The following is a 19,393-nucleotide window of genomic DNA, read 5'->3' as shown; positions in this document are numbered from 1 at the left end:
TGTCCATTTCAGTTTGTCAGTGATATGTACGCCAAGGAACTTGAAGCTTCCCACCTTCTCCGCTGCGGTCCCGTCAATGTAGATAGGGGGGTGCTCCCTCTGCTGTTTCCTGAAGTCCACGATCATCTCCTTTGTTTTGTTGACGTTGAGTGAGAGGTTGTTTTCCAGGCACCACACATCGCTAGAGTGCGATGAGCCAAGTAAAGCCCGTCCGGCCAAACCCTCCCCTAACCCGGACAACGCTGGGCCAATTGTGTGGTGCCTTAAGGGACGCCCGATCATGGCCGGTTGTGATACAGGCCGGGATCAAACCCGGTCTGTAGTGACGCCTCTAACACAGCGATTCACTGTGATGCAGTGCTTAGATCGCTGCGCCACTCAGGAGGCCCCTTTGCCACGTTTTTCCTGTTTTACTTTAATGCCTTATTCCAAACAAGATGTGTGAAGGTTAGTATTGTGGAGTAACTACAATGTTGTTGATCCAGTTGCAGTTTTAAGAAAATATCGTTAAATTTTCACTGCCATTAAACTCTGTAACTGTTTTAAAGTCACCATTGGTCTCATGGTGAAATCCTTGAGTGTTTTCCTTCCTCTCCGGCAACTGAGTTAGGAAGGATGCCTGTATTTTTGTTGTGACTGAGTGTATTGATGCACCATCCAAAGTGTAATTAATAACTTCACCATGTTCAAATGGATATTGAATGTCTGCTTTAAAATACAATTGACCATTAGGTGCCCTTGTTTGCAAGGCGTTTGAAAACCTCCCTTCTCTTAGTGGTTGAATCTGTATTTGAAATTCACTGCTCGACTGAATTACAGACAATTGTATTTGTGTGTGTGGGGTACAGTGATGAGGTAGTCCTTCAAAAATCATGTTTAACGCTATTAGTCCATGCAATTTATGTGACTTATTCAGCAAATTTTTACTCCTCAACTTATTTAGGCTAGCCATAACAAAGGGGTTGAATACTTATTGACCCAAGACATTTCAGCTTTTCATTTTTTATTAATTTGTAAAAATAATAAAAAGCATAATTCCACTTAGACATTATGGGGTATTGTGTGTAGACAAGTGACACACAGTCTCAATTTAATTCATTTTAAATTCAGGCTGTTAACACAACAACATTTGGAAAAAGTCAAGGTGTGTGAATACTTTCTGAAGGTACTATAAACTTTTTACAAGGGCTATTCATAGTTCTCCATTGGAGCGCCATTCCTATGGAACTACATTTCCCATACAAACATTGCTTTGTTATCCTTGGTCAGTTCGCGCTAACATGAGCAGAGAGGAAGAGTCGAAGCGAGAGGGTTTACTCCGCCCAATATCTGTCCACGAAAAATAAGACCACGAATTTTATCGAATTTGGTAAACAAAAATGAAATTTCTAATTTGTTACGTGAGGCTAATTTGATCAAAAACAAGTTTTGTAGGCTAATGGGTAGTTTGTTGCGAATGTACTGATATAAGTGACTGGACTTGTTTTATAGTTTATATATACTTTCATTGGCTAGAATGGTCCGAGCTGATCTCGCAATCCTCCCGCGTGCCTTCCATCTTTGAGGACATGTATTTCCATTGTAAAACCGGTCACTCAACTATCTTGTCAATATAATAGATCATATTTGCATGCGCGCAAAAGGGATGATCTCACATACGACAGCCAAATAACTATTGTGTTAAAGGGGAATACACAAGCGTAAAGCGTCGAACTGCTTCGATTATGGATTTGTTTACGAGGTGAGCTAAAACGATATTAGATAACTAACATGATGACAGTGGTGTATTTTTTTCCACAGTGGAATATATTCCAGATAAATTATTTGACATGATTTATGGCGACACGGATGAGATACGATGACTGAGGATAGGCTGTATGGGTGGGACGAAGGGATAACATGTCAATAGAATAGCAAATTAAAGATCCCTGTGAACCGCCGCCGACACTTTTTGTCAGCAACATTTTGCACAGTAAAGGTGATTTGATCACCTTGGTATGTGAAGAATGTCTTTACGCGGTTGCGTTTGCGAGTTTCGTGTGTCTTTTATCTCAGTTAGTGTATTTATGAGGGCTATGTGGCGAAAGAACCTGTGTTCTACCCATAGAACTGGTGTGCATGCGTTACAAACCGCCATAGTATTCAAGTTACATTGAGATTCGACCTGCTTTTTGAATACGCTTTGATCTGTAGTAATTTTATGAGCGCAGTATAGCCTAATTAGGCCTACTGTGTAGGATGGTTATTGGATGAATGATGGAAACAATGCGAGATGGATATGTTTATAGGCTACATCAGTGTTGGTTGACTGCATTCACAACATGTGTATTACTCTACTGTGGCAACAGTAGGCTTTGCCATTCAATGTAATCTCCCTTGAACCTCAGTTAGAAGCTATGCCAGTATGTCTGCCAAGATTCTCAGGGGAGAAAGTGATTACGTTATACTATCAACAAGCAAACAAGTTTCTCTTTATGATGTAGTGGTGTTTGTTGGTAAACTGTATACGGTTTGTATTCTATTTCTATTCAATTCTACTCTTCCCTGGGGGGTCAGAATAGCAGTGATACCTATTCATGAAGAGGTTTCATGTTGGGGACATACATCATTTCAGATGTTTTGGTCTTTTTAGATTGGTGGACCACACCTGGAACTCATGGGTGGAGTCTGAGACAGGTGCTTTATACTGGCATCAGTCACCTGGTGCTTTTCTGAATCGTTTTGTTTTGTCTGCTAGGCTACCTCTTCAGTCTGCTACAGGAACTTACTTCTTCATAGACATTATACTAATACTAGTGGTTTGAGACCTATAGCTAGACTTGGCTGGCTAAAGATGTAAGACATCCCCATTCTCAGATTAGTCATTTAATACTATTAGATTCTCCAGGAATCAGACTTATCCAAGTCATTAAACCAGTTAAGTCCCAATTAGTTGTTTTTAATCAATTAGAAAAGGGCATAGAGGACATTACAACTAGAGGTCGACTGATTATGATTTTTCAACGCCGATACCGATTATTGAAGGACCAAAAAAGCCAATACCAATTAATCGGACGATTTTTGAAATGTATTTGTAATAATGACAATTACAACAATATTGAATTAACACTTATTTTAATTTAATATAATACATCAATAAAATCAATTTAGCCTCAAGTAAATAATGAAACATGTTCAATTTGGTTTAAATAATGCAAAAACAAAGTGTTGGAGAAGAAAGTAAAAGTGCTATGTAAGAAAGCTAACGTTTAAGTTCCTTGCTCAGAACATGAGAACGTATGAAAGCTGGTGGTTCCTTTTCACATGAGTCTTCAATATTCCCAGGTAAGAAGTTTTTTTAGTTTGTAGTTATTATAGGAATTCTAGGACTATTTCCCTCTATACCATTTGTATTTCATTAACCTTTGACTATTGGATGTTCTTATAGGCACTTTAGTATTGCCAGTGTAACAGTATAGCTTCCGTCCCTCTCCTCGCTCCTCCCTGGGCTCGAACCAGCAACACAATGACAACAGCCACCATCGAAGCAGCATTACCCATGCAGAGCAAGGGGAACAACTACTCCAAGTCTCAGAGCGAGTGACGTTTGAAACGCTATTAGCGCGCACTAACTAGCTAGCCATTTCACCTCGGTTACACCAGCCTCATCTCGGGAGTTGATAGGCTTGAATTCATAAACAGCGCAATGCTTGACGCACAACGAAGAGCTGCTGGCAAAATGCAGGAAAGTGCTGTTTGAATTAATGTTTACGCAGCTGCTTCTGCCTACCACCGCTCAGATACTTAGATACTTGTATGCTTGTATGCTCAGTCTGATTATATGCAACGCAGGACACGCTAGATAATATCTAGTAATATCATCAACCATGTGTAGTTAACTAGTGATTATGATTGATTGTTTTATAAGATAAGTTTAATGCTACCTAGCAACTTACCTTGGCTTACTGCATTCGCGTAACAGGCAGCCTCCTTGTGGAGTGCAACGAGAGAGAGGCAGGTCGTTATTGCGTTGGACTAGTTAACTGTAAGGTTGCAAGATTGGATCCCCGAGCTGACAAGGTGAAAATCTGTCGTTCTGCCCCTGAACGAGGCAGTTAACCCACCGTTCCTAGGCCGTCATTGAAAATAAGAATGTGTTCTTAACTGACTTGCCTAGTAAAATAAAGGTATATAAAAAATAATAATAATAAAGATTTTAAAAATCGGCAAATCAGCACCCAAAAGTACCGATTTCCGATTGTTGTGAAAACTTGAAATCGGCCCTAAGTAATCGGCCATTCCGATTAATCGGTCGACCTCTAATTACAACTCTTGTACATGTACCAGTTTTGCCCCTCTCCTCCTGGCATCAGGTGAGGCATTTAAAAGAATGATAACATCAATGTTTGCTGAACCGTCTGCACTCAGCACGCATCTATCCCTAATTGCTGTGTGTAATGATGCAGAACATGGCTAATGTCTTGGTTATCTCCCTGCACTGCAATGACTTCCGTGATGTTAGACATGCATAATAATGCTGCCTGGAGGCCTCTGATCAAGCCCAAGTCATGCTAATGAGAACATCCCCAGTAGCAAAGTGCTAACCTGTTCTCATTCTGAAATATGATGGGCTTTTTGAAGGGCTGACGCAAATCACATGCCTGAGTCAGTCTCACAATCACTTATATTATTACAGTGCTGTTAATCATCCAGACCCCCCCCCCCCCCCCCCCCCTCTAATATCTAACAGCAGCAGACCATTCAGTTCAGATGGGTTGTTGTCTGGCTGCCTGCACTGTGCCCCCAGGCAGACATTCCCCATGGTTCACCAGCCCTGAATCACAGGTTCCTACAGTACTACTGACCTCTCTGCATTCCCATGTCTGGGACCCCCCCTTGTGTGTGTATGTGTGGGAGGAGAAGTCTTCAATTAAAACCAGTGAGGTCATGCTGATACAGTACCGTACAGTATGTACTGTAGGAGCTATCTCAACGAAAGGGAATGTCAGAGCTGTGCCAAGACTTGATACCGGGACTTATTTCCACTCGAGGAACCGATACCGAGCGAGGAGGAGTCCTGAGAGGGATGTTAGTATTCCTCTGTGATGTTCACACCGCCCTCACACCGCCCTGTTCACAGCAGCTCCAGTCCCAGACTTAGTCATGCACAATGACACCATGACGTATTGGTAAAGAGTCATTTGTCCCGCTTTATTTGAAGTACATCTTATAAAGGCTTCATAAAGCATTCATATATGCTTCATAAGCACTGCATACATGGATCACAAATAATAATCTGTAACTGTGTTTCATTCTCTATAAAAGATGAATAAATGTGAACAAATAAACTGTTGCTTATGTCACACTGTCATGCCACATTATGAATCTTTATAGGACATGATATACGCTTATAGATGATTTGTGAAGCATCTATGTAGGGCTTTATGAAGCCTTCATAAGATGCACTTCAAATAAAGCGAAACTGAGTAATGGAGTAATTAATACAGTTGAAAACATATGAATATAATATCAGTAATAAATGAGAATGAATGACTGACATCTGAAGATGTAGCCGCAGAGGGGACGTACAGAAGGGGTAGACGGTTGTAGAGAAAGGAGGTAGAGCATTCTACTCTAACTAGGCTAGTTGTTCATAAAACGTTCCAGTCTTGATCTAACTGGGAAAGCCTTGCAAAAGAGAAACATTGTAGCTCTTCCGCTAAATGTGTAGAGGAGCTACCAATACCATTTGGCACAGTTCTGGTTGGTTCTATTTTTCCTCATAAGGAAGTTATGATGTACTGTTTTTAGAATAGTTTTGTTGCTATGTCAAGGTATTGATGAGGATAGATGAGCTATCTCACTCAGTGAAACCAAGCCAGTTGTTTTTCCTTCAGTGGTCGCTCAGCTTCTGCCTTTGCCTGTGAACTGCTGTGGAGAATGATTTACCAGAGTACTGTATGCTCTCTGCTGGACTTTAGTGTGTGTGTTTCACTCTCTGATTGTGTGTCTGTTCAAGACTTGCATATTTGCATGTGGTGGAGACAGACATTGCGTAATACCACAAGGTTGGTAGCAACACACCCCTTCCACCACCCACAGTAAAATCAGGCAGATAGGAGGAGCAACAGCGTGTGCGGTGGTTGCATCAGCCACCATTTAGTTTCTTTGTAGGACTAGTATGAAATGGATGGGACTATCCCAGAGGCCGCTATAGCCCTGCTCTGCCTGCGTTGCCCCACCCATTGAGCCCAGCCCTGTCGGCCCGGTGAGGCTCAACAATGGCCCAGTGTAGCTGTTTGAACTTCCCATTCTCTGTCTTTGTGCTTCAGTGGGGCTGGACAATGGTGTGATCTGGTGCTATTCATTTTCAGGCAGAGGCGCAGCCTATCAGTCAGCTCCCCCCAACTTAAACCCTCTAGACCAGAGGACTGCCTCAGTGAACCCAGCTCTCTCCCCTTTCTGCTCCCCTAACCCCCCAGACGAGGTTGTCAGCACCCACACTGCATACATAAACATACAGAGATAGAGGCACTACCGACTGTTTTATAGGACACCCAACAGTGTAGCTGGGAAGTGTCCCTATTGAATAAAAGGTGCTTCATCGCTCTCTTTCTTCACTGTCTTATGCTCTGCGTCTTTGAGTAGGCGTGAGGAGCAGGCAGCTTGGAAATGTTTTGAATAATCTTCCATTGTTGGCAAGTGTGTTACAGTGTTATGCTTTGAATCATTAAACTCTCTTATTTGTTAATAGGGCAGAGAAAGTGTGAACAGGCATTCCGCTTACACACTACATCACCATACTCAGAAACAATGTCAGCCTCACATACAAACTAAGCCGGTTCCTACTCTGATCCCGAACTATGAAGTTGTAACGGAATTACGCTGAGATTGTATGAAAAAACAAAAAACATTCCAATTTTAACAAACAACTCTATGCACAATGACTCATTTGAACAATTTACACAGTTTAATAAAAAAAACACTTTTACTGGAAAACTGTGCAGATGCAAAGTTTGGTAACAGAATTACAGTGAAATCTCCCTCCGTTTTGTTCTGTTACCAGACTTTGTATCTGCACAATTCTTCCTGTAAATGTGCTTTTGTAACATTTTCTGTGGAAATCGTGAAAAGTAATCATTCATATGCGAAGAGTTGTGTGGTTTGTTAAACTTTTAAATCAATGGTTTTTGTTTGGTGTACATTTAAAGTAAAAAATCTGAGTCTCGTTAATCTGTCACCATGGAATTGCCCTTGGGGCAAGAGTGAAACTATCAAACTGTGAGCCAAAATGGTTTCCCACAAGGCCAGGCCTAAATAGACGAATGTCTGATTGTGACATGCTAACATAGAGCCCAGGTGGCATTCCACTGTGAATCACATTGAAAAACCTTAGTTGTTTGTCACCAACATTCCAAGTAGGACGCCTCACAGACACTGTTGTTCCAGATGTCTGGGAGTGTTACAAAAGTTGAAGCAATGTGACTTGCCATGTTGCAATGATGCTTGATGGGTATGAATGATTGCTACAGTGTTGCTACAGACATGCACAGAATACCCTACCTTTGCTTTGATGTTTTATAGTTATCTGTAGCTATCTGTCTATCAGTCCTGCTGCTCCTCGCTCCATGGTTGCTGTTTTCACTGACAACAACTACAGTGTTTGCTTGCCTGTCAATGTCATTGTGAGTGGGGCAGTTGCTCACAGTGTGTGAGTTATTGTACTCTAAATATTGATGGGGTTTCCAAATAAAGCAAACCAATGGGATTGTGTTTGTAATGTTCATAATAAGAATTGATTTCCCATGGCACATCACTTTTGATCAAAGTTTTGTTTTTTTGTTAACCATCTGAACTTAGGCCTATATGGGCTGCAGGTGATTTATGTTTGATAGGACTCCTGATCTTGTGTAAGTTCCCCCAAATTGACGATAGGCCTCTATCATTCAATATGGACATGCTGTGCTTCCTATATCTGTGTCTCGTCCTCACTGTTCTCTTCACAAGATCATTTCTAGGAAATGTTTTCTGTCATATTGGTACTTTCTGTGTAACCCCTTTGGTCAGAGGTAAAGCAGATGGGTGGGCTGACCTACTATACAGCACTTGTCCTCCTCAAAGAATATCATATTCTGCTGAGGTCTGAGACATGCAGGTCCGGGTATCTTTCCAACATAAAACTTGATGTGGTTATAAATGTTCTTATCCTGGATCGGTGAGGAGGATGTCAGGTAGCTCTGATCCTTTCAACAGATGGGAGGAGAATTGATGGCTACTGTCTGGTCTCTGACTCAATCCGAAGAACTGTCTTATGTTGATCATGCATATCAAAATGTTCCAAACAAACTCTGACCTCTTAGAATTGTATTTTTAACTACCTCAAGTAGGAAGGAAGCTCTGTCTGATCTGTCCGAAGTGAACCAGGATTCTGAATTTGTTGTTGGTGCTACCATACATCATCTGTTTGCACTTTGTATCCTCAATGACTCAATGACACTGATTTCACCCTGAGTCTATACCTTGAGTAACTTACAGTAAGCAGATAAGGGATCTTCTGAACAATAACAACAAGTTTCAAGTACTTTGAAATGCCTTTCTTTCAAACTCAAAACTCAACAAAAATATGAAGAACACAATAAGTAAGTTAGCATACTATAAACAGGGTTGGTTCAAATACCATATTTACAATGTGCAGGGATACTGGAGTAATGAAGGTATATATGTACAGGAGTAAGGTGACTTAGCATCAAGATATAAGATAGCAGTAGCTTGTATGTGAGTGGGTGTCCATGTGTGCAGAGGCAGTATAAATGTATGTGCATGTTATGTGTGAGTGGGCAGATGATGGCGTGAGTGTGTGAGTGTGTAGGGCTCTGGGAGTGTGTAGGGCTCTGTGAGTGTACATAGAGACAAAAATAAAAAATAACCTTGTATCCTCATTGACCTTTTTAACTCAGATGGTCTGTGTAGCTATTGTTAGCTATTTATCAGCCTTATGGCTTGGCGATTGAAGCTATTCAAGAGCCTGTTGGCTTCAGACTTGATGCACTGGTACCGCTTGCCGTGCAGAAGCAGGAGAAATAGTCTTTGGTGGTTGGAGTCTTTTTTTCCCCGGGCCTTCCTACCACACCGCCTGATATAGATGTCCTGGATGGCAGGGAGCTTGGCCTCTGTGATGTACTGGGTTCTCTGCACCACCCTCTGTAGTGCCATGCGATCGAGGGCGCTGCAGTTGACATACCAGTTGACATACCAGGCAGTGATGCAGCCAGTCAAAATCCTCTCAAGATTTGGTGGCCCTTGCCAAATGTGTTTGGACCATTTTAAGTCTTTAGTTATTTGCACACCGAGGAACTTGAAGCTCTCAACCTGCTCCACTGTGGCCCCGTCAATGTGGCGTACTAGCCCCCTGTTTCCTGTAGTCCACGATCAGCTCCTTGTTCTTGCTGACGTTGAGGGAGAGGTTGTTGCTCCGGCACCACACTGCCAGCTCCCTGTCGGCTGACTCATCATCTCCTGTGATCAGGCCTAGCACCGCTGTGTTGTCAGCAAACTTGATAATGGTGTTGGAGTCATGCGTGGCTACGCTGTCGTGGGTGAATAGGGAGTACAGGAGGGGACTAAGCACATATCCCTGTGAGGCCCCTGTATTGAGGGTTAGTGTGGCGGAGGTGATGTTGCCTTCCCTCGCCACCTGGGATCAGCCCGTCAGGAAGTCCAGGGTCCAGTTGCAGAGGTAGGTGTTCAGACCTAGAGTCCTAAGCTTGATGATGAGCTTGGAGGGCACACTGGTATTGAACGCTGAGCTGTAGTCAATGAACAGCATTCTCATATAGGTATTCCTCTTATCTAGGTGGGTGAAGGCAGTGTGGAGTGCAATTGAGATTGTGTAATCTATGGATCTGTTGGGGCGGTATACAAATTGGAGTGGGTAAAGGGTGTATGGGATAATGGTGTTGATGTGTGCCATAATCAGCCTCTCAATGCACTTCATGATTACAGATGTGAGTGCTACAGGGTGGTAGTCATTGTGGCATGACAACTTAAGAGTTCTTGAGAACAGGAATGATGGTGGTCATCTTAAACCATGTGGGGATTACAGACTGGGACAAGGAGAGGTTGAAAATGACTGTGAATACGCCTGCCAGCTGTTTTGCTCATGCTGAGAACACGCCCTGGAATACATTCGGGCAACATGGGGAGGAACAGAGGGATGAAACCAGACTGCCTCTTGCTGACTATCTCCAGTCAGCCGAGGGATTGTGTGATTGGATGATATATACATCCTTTTGAATGTTGTTAGTATCCTGCATACAAACAGGGTCTGTGTCCCAATTATTTATCCTTCTTGTGCACTTGCCCACTTCCCATTAAAAGGAAATGACTGATGTGAAGAAATATGATGGAAACTCTCTATAGCACATATGTCAGAGTCAAGGCCCGCGGGCCACATCCGGCCCGCAAGAAGGTTTTTTACGGCCCCTGGGATGATCTTGATTTATTATTAGAACCGGCCCGCAGCAAGCCGGCAGCCCGCAGATCTTTTACACGCACCAATACTACATTTCCCACAATGCAAAGGTGACGCACCGAGCAGTAGGCTGCTTCATTTCAATATTTATTGGCACAGCAGTCGTCAGCATCACAGTAAAATTAACTTTCAGATACCCATCAAAAATGGCAAAACGGAAGGTGGATACTGAGAACCGGGGGTTTCAAACAAGGTGGGAGTCGGAGTATATGTTCACGAAGGTAGCTGGAAAACCTGTGTGTCTTCTGTGTGGAGAAAGTGTGGCGGTACTGAAAGAGTATAATCTGAGACGACGTTATGAAACGAAACACGCGGACAAAAACAAGAATATGGACATGGAACAAAGGCTACAAAAGGCAGAGGAATTAAAACGAGGCCTCAAATCTCGACAGGCTCTGTTCAAAAAAGCCAAATCACAAGGCCAGGCTGCTGTCAAGGCCAGTTTTATTTTGGCAGAAGAGATCGCTAAATCAGCCCGGCCATTTACGGAGGGGGATTTCATCAAAAACTGCATGATTAAAGTTTGTGACGAAGTTTGCCCAGAAAAAAGGCAACTCTTTTTAAATGTGAGTCTGAGCAGAAACACCATTGCCGAGAGAGTAGACCAGTTGTCCATCAATCTAAAAGAGCAGCTTGTGAAAAAGGGAAAAGATTTTATTGCATATTCCTTGGCTGTGGATGAGAGCACCGACATTTCTGACATTGCCCAGTTGTCAATTTTCATCCGCGGAGTGGACTCCAGCCTAAGCGTGACAGAGGAGTTTTTGGCTTTACGTCCTATGCATGGCACAACTACGGGGCATGATTTGTATGAAGAGGTGTCAAGATGTGTAAATGAGATGGAGCTGCCTTGGGAAAAACTCGTGGGTTTGACAACCGACGGAGCACCTGCGATGTGTGGACACAGGAGCGGACTGGTGGCGAAGATACGGGAAAAGATGCAAGAGGAAAACGCGACAGGTGAGCTGACAGCTTATCATTGTATCATACACCAGGAAGCGTTGTGCGGTAAAGCCTTGAAAATGGAGCATGTAATGAGCATCATCACGCGCACAGTTAACTTTATCAGAGCCAAAGGTTTGAATCACCGCCAGTTCAAGGCATTTCTGACGGAGTTAGAAACGGAGCATGGTGATTTGCCTTATCACACAGAGGTGCGATGGCTAAGCCAGGGAAAGGTGCTTCAAAGATGTTTCGAGCTTCGTGAGGAGATTTGTCTATTCTTGGACAGCAAAGGGAAAGACACAACACAACTCCGAGACGAAATGTTTCTGTGTGAAATGGCTTTTCTGTGTGACATTACGAGTCATCTGAATGCAATAAACTTTCAGCTGCAGGGTCGGGATCGTGTCATCTCTGATATGTACAGTACAGTGAAGGCATTTAAAACCAAACTGACTCTGTGGGAGACGCAGATGCGGAAAGAAAATTTGAGCCACTTTCCCAGCTGCCAGACCATGAAAGAGAAGCTCTCTACCAGTGCGTTCCCGAGCACACAGTTGGCTGATAAAATAGGTATGCTTACCACTGACTTTCGACGCCGATTTGCTGACTTTGAAGCACAAAAAAGCAGGTTGGAACTGCTCGGTAACCCATTTGCTGTTGACGTGGAAAGCTCACCACCAAACCTCCAAATGGAGTTGATTGACCTCCAATGCAATGATGCACTGAGGGAAAAATATGCGGCAGTGGGTGCTGCGGAGTTTGCCCGTTTCCTCCCCGGCACAATGCCCCAGCTGCGCATCCAGGCTGCTCAAACGTTGTCTATGTTTGGCAGCACATACCTGTGTGAACAACTGTTTTCTTTGATGAACCTGAACAAAACATCACACAGAAGTCGACTTACTGCTGAACACCTCCACTCAATTCTGAGGATTTCTTCAGCTCAGAGCCTTACCCCGAACATTGATGAACTTGTGGAAAAGATGGGACACCACCAAGTATCACCCTCAACCTCAAACAAGTGAACATTACTGTGCAATCACATATTTAGAGTTTTTACTCAGTTCAAGTTTAAAGTTAAAATTTAATATTTGTTTTCACTGCATGTTACTTCTCCTTAAACAAAGTGTTGTTTTTGATTAATAGATTTTTGCACTTTATTTTTTTGTATTTCAATCCAATTATATTTTAAAAATATTTCAGTTGAGTGGATGATAGAAAATTGCTATTATTGTTTTTTCTTTGAAGTAAATTTAGCCCACTTTTGCTAAAATAGAAAATATAGTCTACTGATGGTGCCTTGAATACCGGTTTCTTTCATTTAATGTTCATGTTATGGGGATATTTATATAAAGGAAATTTGTCTTTTGTGTCTGTTGAAAATTAAAGATTACTGACAGAGCCATAAGAAAATATTGCTTTATTTATCTGATCATATTGTAATATATTTGTTAGGTTTTCAGTAGGTTCAATTAGGTTCACTAGACTATATGCGTCATTTAAAAATTTTTCAATGAACATTCGAACAGTCCGGCCCTCGTCTTGTAGCTGATTTTTTTATTTGGCCCTCCGTCCATTTGACTTTGACACCCCTGCTCTATAGCGTATGCTTATGCGTATCAAATGCTATTTACTGTAGATCTGTTCAGAGGCGTGCACAAGTGTACACTTCCCAGAAAATTGGGATGCAGGCAGGGTAAATATGTTTCTCACAGTGAACAGTGTTATGGCTATCTAAGATAAGTGTCTGACAGCTCACTTCACTGTGCTAATGAGGCCGCAGCTAACTGACTAAAGTGCCCTGCTCATGACAGAGACAGGACACAGCTTGTTCCACAGCACGACTGGGACCCGAGCAAAGCAGTGCCATGTGTTTCAGCCAACTGTAATTCTCACAGTGGGATGGTCATCATGTTTGGATGTTTCATGAAACTTTTGATGATTAGTGTTTACTTCCTGGTGAAGTTCTAACTATATCCTGTAACTAACCAAGCCCTATTCATCACAGCAGACGTCTGTCATAATGTTGGATTCAGCTGGAAATGTGTATGTGTGATTGAGACATTGTGTTATTGATTGTGTCAGATTATGAGCCATTGTGAGATTTGTCTCCAGGGCTTGCTGATATTCCAGGTCGGGTTACTGAGGTCTGTGTGTCACTCCTTCGATGGATCAGTTTATCCTGTTGAGGCACGCCCAGAGGGAAAAACCAAGACTCTCCCTTCACGGAACTGTTTACTGAAACACAGTTTAGGAGATTCTAAACGTCTGTGAACATAGCATGCATGAAACATGCACAGGCTGTTTTATTTCCCAGGCTTTTCAACCACTGTCATAAAAAATGGCTTGAATATCCCATATATCCCATTAAAAGGCAGTATGTCTGTAATCAGAGGACTGTTTTTGCAGCCGCGTGATATGATGACTGTGTGTGTGCGTGCGTGTGTGTTCGTCCATCTGTGGCATTCCTCTACAGTCTTCACAGACAGACAATGACAGTGAGTCAGTTAGTCCGTCCCAGAGAGGGAATGCATCATGACCAGTTTGTTTCATTACAACAGTGATGATGGCCATGTTATTTACTAGGAACCTGGCAGGCTTCAGGCTGTGTGAATGAGACTGAGGGAGAGCTGTCCTCAGCTGTCTGACCCCACAGGGGAATGTCAGTCTGTCTGACCACTCACCAGTTGGTATCAGCTAGCCACTGAGCCTCTGCAGACTGGGCAGGCATCCGTAGACAGCCAGGCCAGCCCAGGGTGCTGACTGCTGGCAAACACTGGTTCTCTCTCTGAGGGCAGCCAGGCCCTGCTCTGTGTGACTCTGTGACGTGGACAAAGTCCTCTTTCTAGAGGGGAGGAGGATTGCTGAGTCCATTGAATAGCTTGTAACGGGCTCCATTAGATTGGCTCCTGTGTTTTTGATACCATGGGATACTTTTCAATGACTTGTGTCCACATACTAGTCGACTCTAGACCACCAGTTGTCGGAGCATTGTGTCCCAGTATCTCTGTGTGTCATTCATTTCACAGCATGGTGAGATTATAGATAAGTTGCTCTCTGCTTGTTAATTGTCATCGATACACTGTGTGTCGTGAATGATGCTGCATTTTCCAACAGCGAATGAAGTGAATGAGACTTTGTACACCAGAGGGCTTTGCACTGAGAGAAAGAGGGCTGAGGCATGTGCCGAGTTAATAAAATCAAAAAATCAGAGCAAGCCTTTATCCATCGGCTCATAAAGAGGATTCTGGCAGCAGGGGAAACCCCCTTTTATTCCTCTACTTACCAACTATCTGAGAACACCAACATGAGAGCGAATGCTGCTGGGTATTATTTGGGCAAAGGTCAGTCATCCACAGGAACACTAGCATGCTGTTTTACGGACTGCAGTGGACAGAGGATGCAGCCCAAATGGCACCCTATTCCCTATTTAGTGCACTACTTTTGACCAGGGCCCATAGATCAACAGAGTTACTTGCTGTAACCTTTTAAGCTCAACATTGCGTTACTGCTATGTTTTTATCAGCTCCAACGTTGGGCAACTGTTGCAGATGTATTCCTCAGGGAAGTTTCAGTGTGTTTTGCAAATCTAAAATGCTTGAAATCATACCCCCACCTTACATTGGGTGTAGTATTGCAGTGTGTATAGTAGAGTATTGGTATAGTAGCGTATTGGTATAGTAGAGAATTGGTATAGTAGAGTATTGGTATAGTAGAGTATTGGTATAGTAGAGTATTGGTATAGTAGAGTATTGGTATAGTAGAGTATTGGTATAGTAGAGTATTGGTATAGTAGAGTATTGGTATAGTAGAGTATTGGTATAGTAGACTATTGTGTTCCTTTTTTATTGATATGAGTCAAATGGGTGGGGAAAACATCTAGAATGATCCCAAAGCTGATTATCCACTTGAATCACAATCGTAAGTCTTAACACTGGGAAAGGGAACTGAATGCATTCAACTGAAATGTGTCTTCCGCGTTTAACCCAACCCCTCTGAATCAGAGAGGTGCAGGGGGCTGCCTTAATCCACTTAGATTTTTCCGCCTTGCTGGCTCGGGGATTCAAGCCAGCGACCTTTTCGGTTACTGGCCCAACACTCTTAACTGCTAGGTTACCTGCTGTACTGGTGGTGGTTGGTGGGAAATTGAGTCCTAAAGCAGATTGAATTGCCTCAGAGGCAGATACAGTATGTGTGTGTGTGTGTGTGTGTGTGTGTGTGTGTGTGTGTGTGTGTGTGTGTGTGTGTGTGTGTGTGTCTATCGTGTCTGTCTGTCTGTCTGTGTCTGTCTGTGTCTGTCTGTCTGTCTGTCTGTCTGTCTGTCTGTCTCTCTGTGTGTCAAACAGTAGTGTGATCTGTTCTTGATGAGGAAAGCCCTCATCACTCCCTTAATAGCTTAGTATTCTGAGAAAATGATAGGACATGAACTCTGTCTGTCTGGTGGATGGAAGGCAGGACGACAGATCCATCCATTGTAGCGCAATGTAAGTTACGTTGGCCTAGTCTGTGAAGTGATTGATTGTCAGTGATAGATAATATGTTAGGGTGTGTGATGAGCCGATCTTATACAATAGAGCTCCTGCTAGTGTAACCCAATCTGGATACAGATGGTCCATGTCACTAAGAGTATTGATCTTTCAATATGGCAGGAAACACACACACACACACACACACACACACACACACACACACACACACACACACACACACACACACACACACACACACACACACACACACACACACACACACACACACACACACACACACACACACACACTTCTCTAAGTGGAACAGAAAGAAAGCTGAGAGCAGTGGGAGGAGCCCAGCTCTGACTCCCTCCAATAGAAACACGCTGGGTACTGGGGGGTGTGGCATGGCATAGGGATGAGGGCTGGCTGACTGCAGCAGCAGCAGAAGCCAACATCAGTGGGTTTGTGTGTCTCTGTCCATAGGCTCAGAGCAGTGTGGACTGACGGCCTGTGTGCTGTCTCAGTGTAGTCACTTCCAGAGATCGTTTAAGTGGGGAGACTTTACTGGATTACAGTGAGTTAGACTTGGATAGATTGATAGGTCCAAGTGTTACTGTAGAATAGAGAAACAGTTCTGTGTGGTAGATAGTTTGCGACTGACTGTGAGGCTGTGTATTTATCTGCAGACAGAGGAGTTGGCTCGACTACAGCTACAGTTCAGTGACCACGCTTCACTGACTCAACCCGTGGATGTCACAATGCTATGTCCATGCTGAGTAGGTCTTTCTGTTCCGGGCTGTTCTGCTGGATGAGGCTGGAGCTGGATGTGTTTCTCTCCTTTCCTGGACTGTGATTGTGGTGATCTCACTGCTGGAGACATAGGAAGCTCTGTCTTCAGCTCTTCTCACATTCTCGGTCATCTGGTCTCTAGTAGCGCTGGCTGCCTGCCTGTAGAAAGCAGAGAGCAGAACAGAGAGCAGAGCAGGACTCACTCTGCTCTGTGGAGCTTGTTTCGCTGCCTCGACTGGACTTTATAACGAGGATGTTTACCCATATAAGAGGATCTATTGCTGTTGTGTAAAAAGGTAAGATTGTTTAAAAATGTTTCAATGAAAGCATTACAAGACTTCTGGCTGTATGTTATTCAACAGGGGAACAACAACACTCGCACAGTAATGGATCTTAGTGGAAATCTGTGGCTGCTTCTGTTTCTCTATGGACAACTAACTGTAAGGGAAGCATAAGTAGTGTGCTACTGGCACAGTGGAATTCTACTCCCTTTTACTCCCTCTGTATTTAGGCAGCTATGTGCTCAGAATGTGTCTGTCATAATTCAAGGGAAAACAACACTCCGTCTGTCTCTGTGTGGTGTGAGCTGGGAATGCAGGGAGCCCTGAACAAAAAAAAACTATAATGAGACTCGTATGCATTTCTTCCTAGGGTGAGCCAACACACACACACACAGACACACAGACACACACACACACACACACACACACACACACACACACAGACATACAGACACACACACAGACTCGCACACACACAGACACACACACACACACACACACACACACACACACACACACACATACAGACACACACACAGACTCACACACACACACACAGACACACACACACACACACACACACAGACTCACACACACATACAGACACACACACAGACTCACACACACACAGACACACACACAGACATACAGACACACACACACAGACTCACACACACACAGACACACACACACACACACACACAGACTCACACACACATACAGACACACACACAGACTCACACACACACAGACACACACACAGACATACAGACTCACACACACACAGACTCACACACACACAGACACACACACACACACACACACACACAGACATACAGACACACACACAGACTCACACACACACAGACAGCACGTCAGATTGTCCACCGCTGCACCGTTTGAGTGTTTTTAGGATCTCTGGGTGTTACTGTGGGTGTTAGCATGGTTCTGTTTGTGACTGGAACTCTAGTCTGGCATTCACCATGACTCTGTGTGTTTGAGTTGGAGGTGGAGTTTTTCTAACAGTACTAGAGCTAGGCTGTGAGAAAGGTCAATGGGTCCAACTTTGGCCTTGTGCTAATACCCCTGACTGTTCTGAGTTAGTAGTTTCCCTATCGCTATTTTCTATGAAGAGTGAGGGCATGGGGCAGTTGGTTTTTTGCTGTTTCCTGATTTGAATATACTGTCACCTCCTTATCTGCTCAATATTGCATCCGTTTCCAAGGGGATGGATGGCTGAATGGATGTTGTTAGATGCTTAGCCCCTGTATGAAGCAGCTCGGTCACCACTGTTTGCCCCCAACACACACACACACACACACACACACACACACACACACACACACACACACACACACACACACACACACACACACACACACACACACACACACACACACACACACACACACACACACACACACACACACACACACACACACTGCCCAGAGACTCCCACCAATCTTTGATTGGCAGCTGGGGGACCCATGCAGCCGAAGCTTAGCCTATAAAAACTCATTACTCACACTGGTCCTTGTTCAATCCCAGCGACTCATCCCGCTGGATTAGCACATGTAATGCAGGCAGGGCTCTGAATCAGAAACAGCCCTGGCAACAAGGGAGGAGAGCAGTGGGTATCCAGGGTCCTGGGGAAAAGGATGAGTTTAGAAAATTGGGAGTTAGCTCAGATATGGCTGAATGAGAGGGAGGGATCAAGTCTGGGATTGTGAAGAGTGTGTATATGTGTGGTTGGTTTTCATCAGAGGCATCTAAACCAGCCGTGGTGTGTGTGTGTGTGTAACTGCATTCCTGCAGGGACCAGGGACTGTCTGCCTCTGGTTATTTCATGAGTGGGATGGAAGAGGGCTGGAGGCATCCCCCTATTGGCTTGACATTTGACCCTTCTATCAGAGCCCAGGGGAACTAAGAGCCGATTGGCCTGTCAGCACCCTGCTAATATTGATCTTAGCAACTCTCTAGACCCTGAGTGCTCCACTCTGCTCCACTCTGCAGTCTGAGTGATCTGATCCCAATGGCATTCTGTCAGGAGAGCACCAAAACAGCTCCGACCGACCAAAATCAATTCCAAATGTTCCTGACTCTAACCAAAATGTAACACACATGTCGCTAGCTAGGCTATATGACCTGGTCTGCATCCCAAATGGTAGGCAATTCCCTATGGGCCCTGATCGAAAGTAGTACACTATATAGGGAAAATGGTTCCATTTGGGATGCAGCCCTGGGTGGTTTTCAGATCCAGCGAATAGGAAATTGCCCCCCTATTACCTTCGACACACATGCATGTCTATTTCTGTCCTTGCTTCCTTTCCTCACCAAGTGGTTCCAATGATGGTGTCCAGATCATCTCCATTATAATGTGATCTGACAATAAGATGAGC

At 43.8% G+C, this 19,393-nt stretch overlaps 1 protein-coding gene across 2 annotated transcripts in view; it reads left to right on the top strand.

Annotated features, from left to right (window-relative positions):
* Positions 1-1,597: 1,597 nt before the first annotated feature.
* The window catches only part of daam1a (dishevelled associated activator of morphogenesis 1a), a 70,862-nt gene continuing 53,066 nt past the window's right edge, over positions 1,598-19,393 (top strand). Inside the window, exon 1 of one of the 2 annotated variants that reach the window (XM_036962823.1) lies at positions 1,598-1,741. The gene's annotated coding sequence lies outside the window, so the exon portion shown is untranslated. Of the gene's footprint in view, positions 1,742-16,366; positions 17,010-19,393 lie in introns of those variants that run through there. The other variant, XM_036962822.1, reaches the window with a different exon arrangement.

Source organism: Oncorhynchus mykiss, chromosome 25, assembly GCF_013265735.2.
Source record: "Oncorhynchus mykiss isolate Arlee chromosome 25, USDA_OmykA_1.1, whole genome shotgun sequence".
Lineage (NCBI taxonomy): Eukaryota > Metazoa > Chordata > Actinopteri > Salmoniformes > Salmonidae > Oncorhynchus > Oncorhynchus mykiss.
Note: the sequence above shows the minus strand (reverse complement) of the source record. Positions and strands in the feature narration are given on the sequence as shown.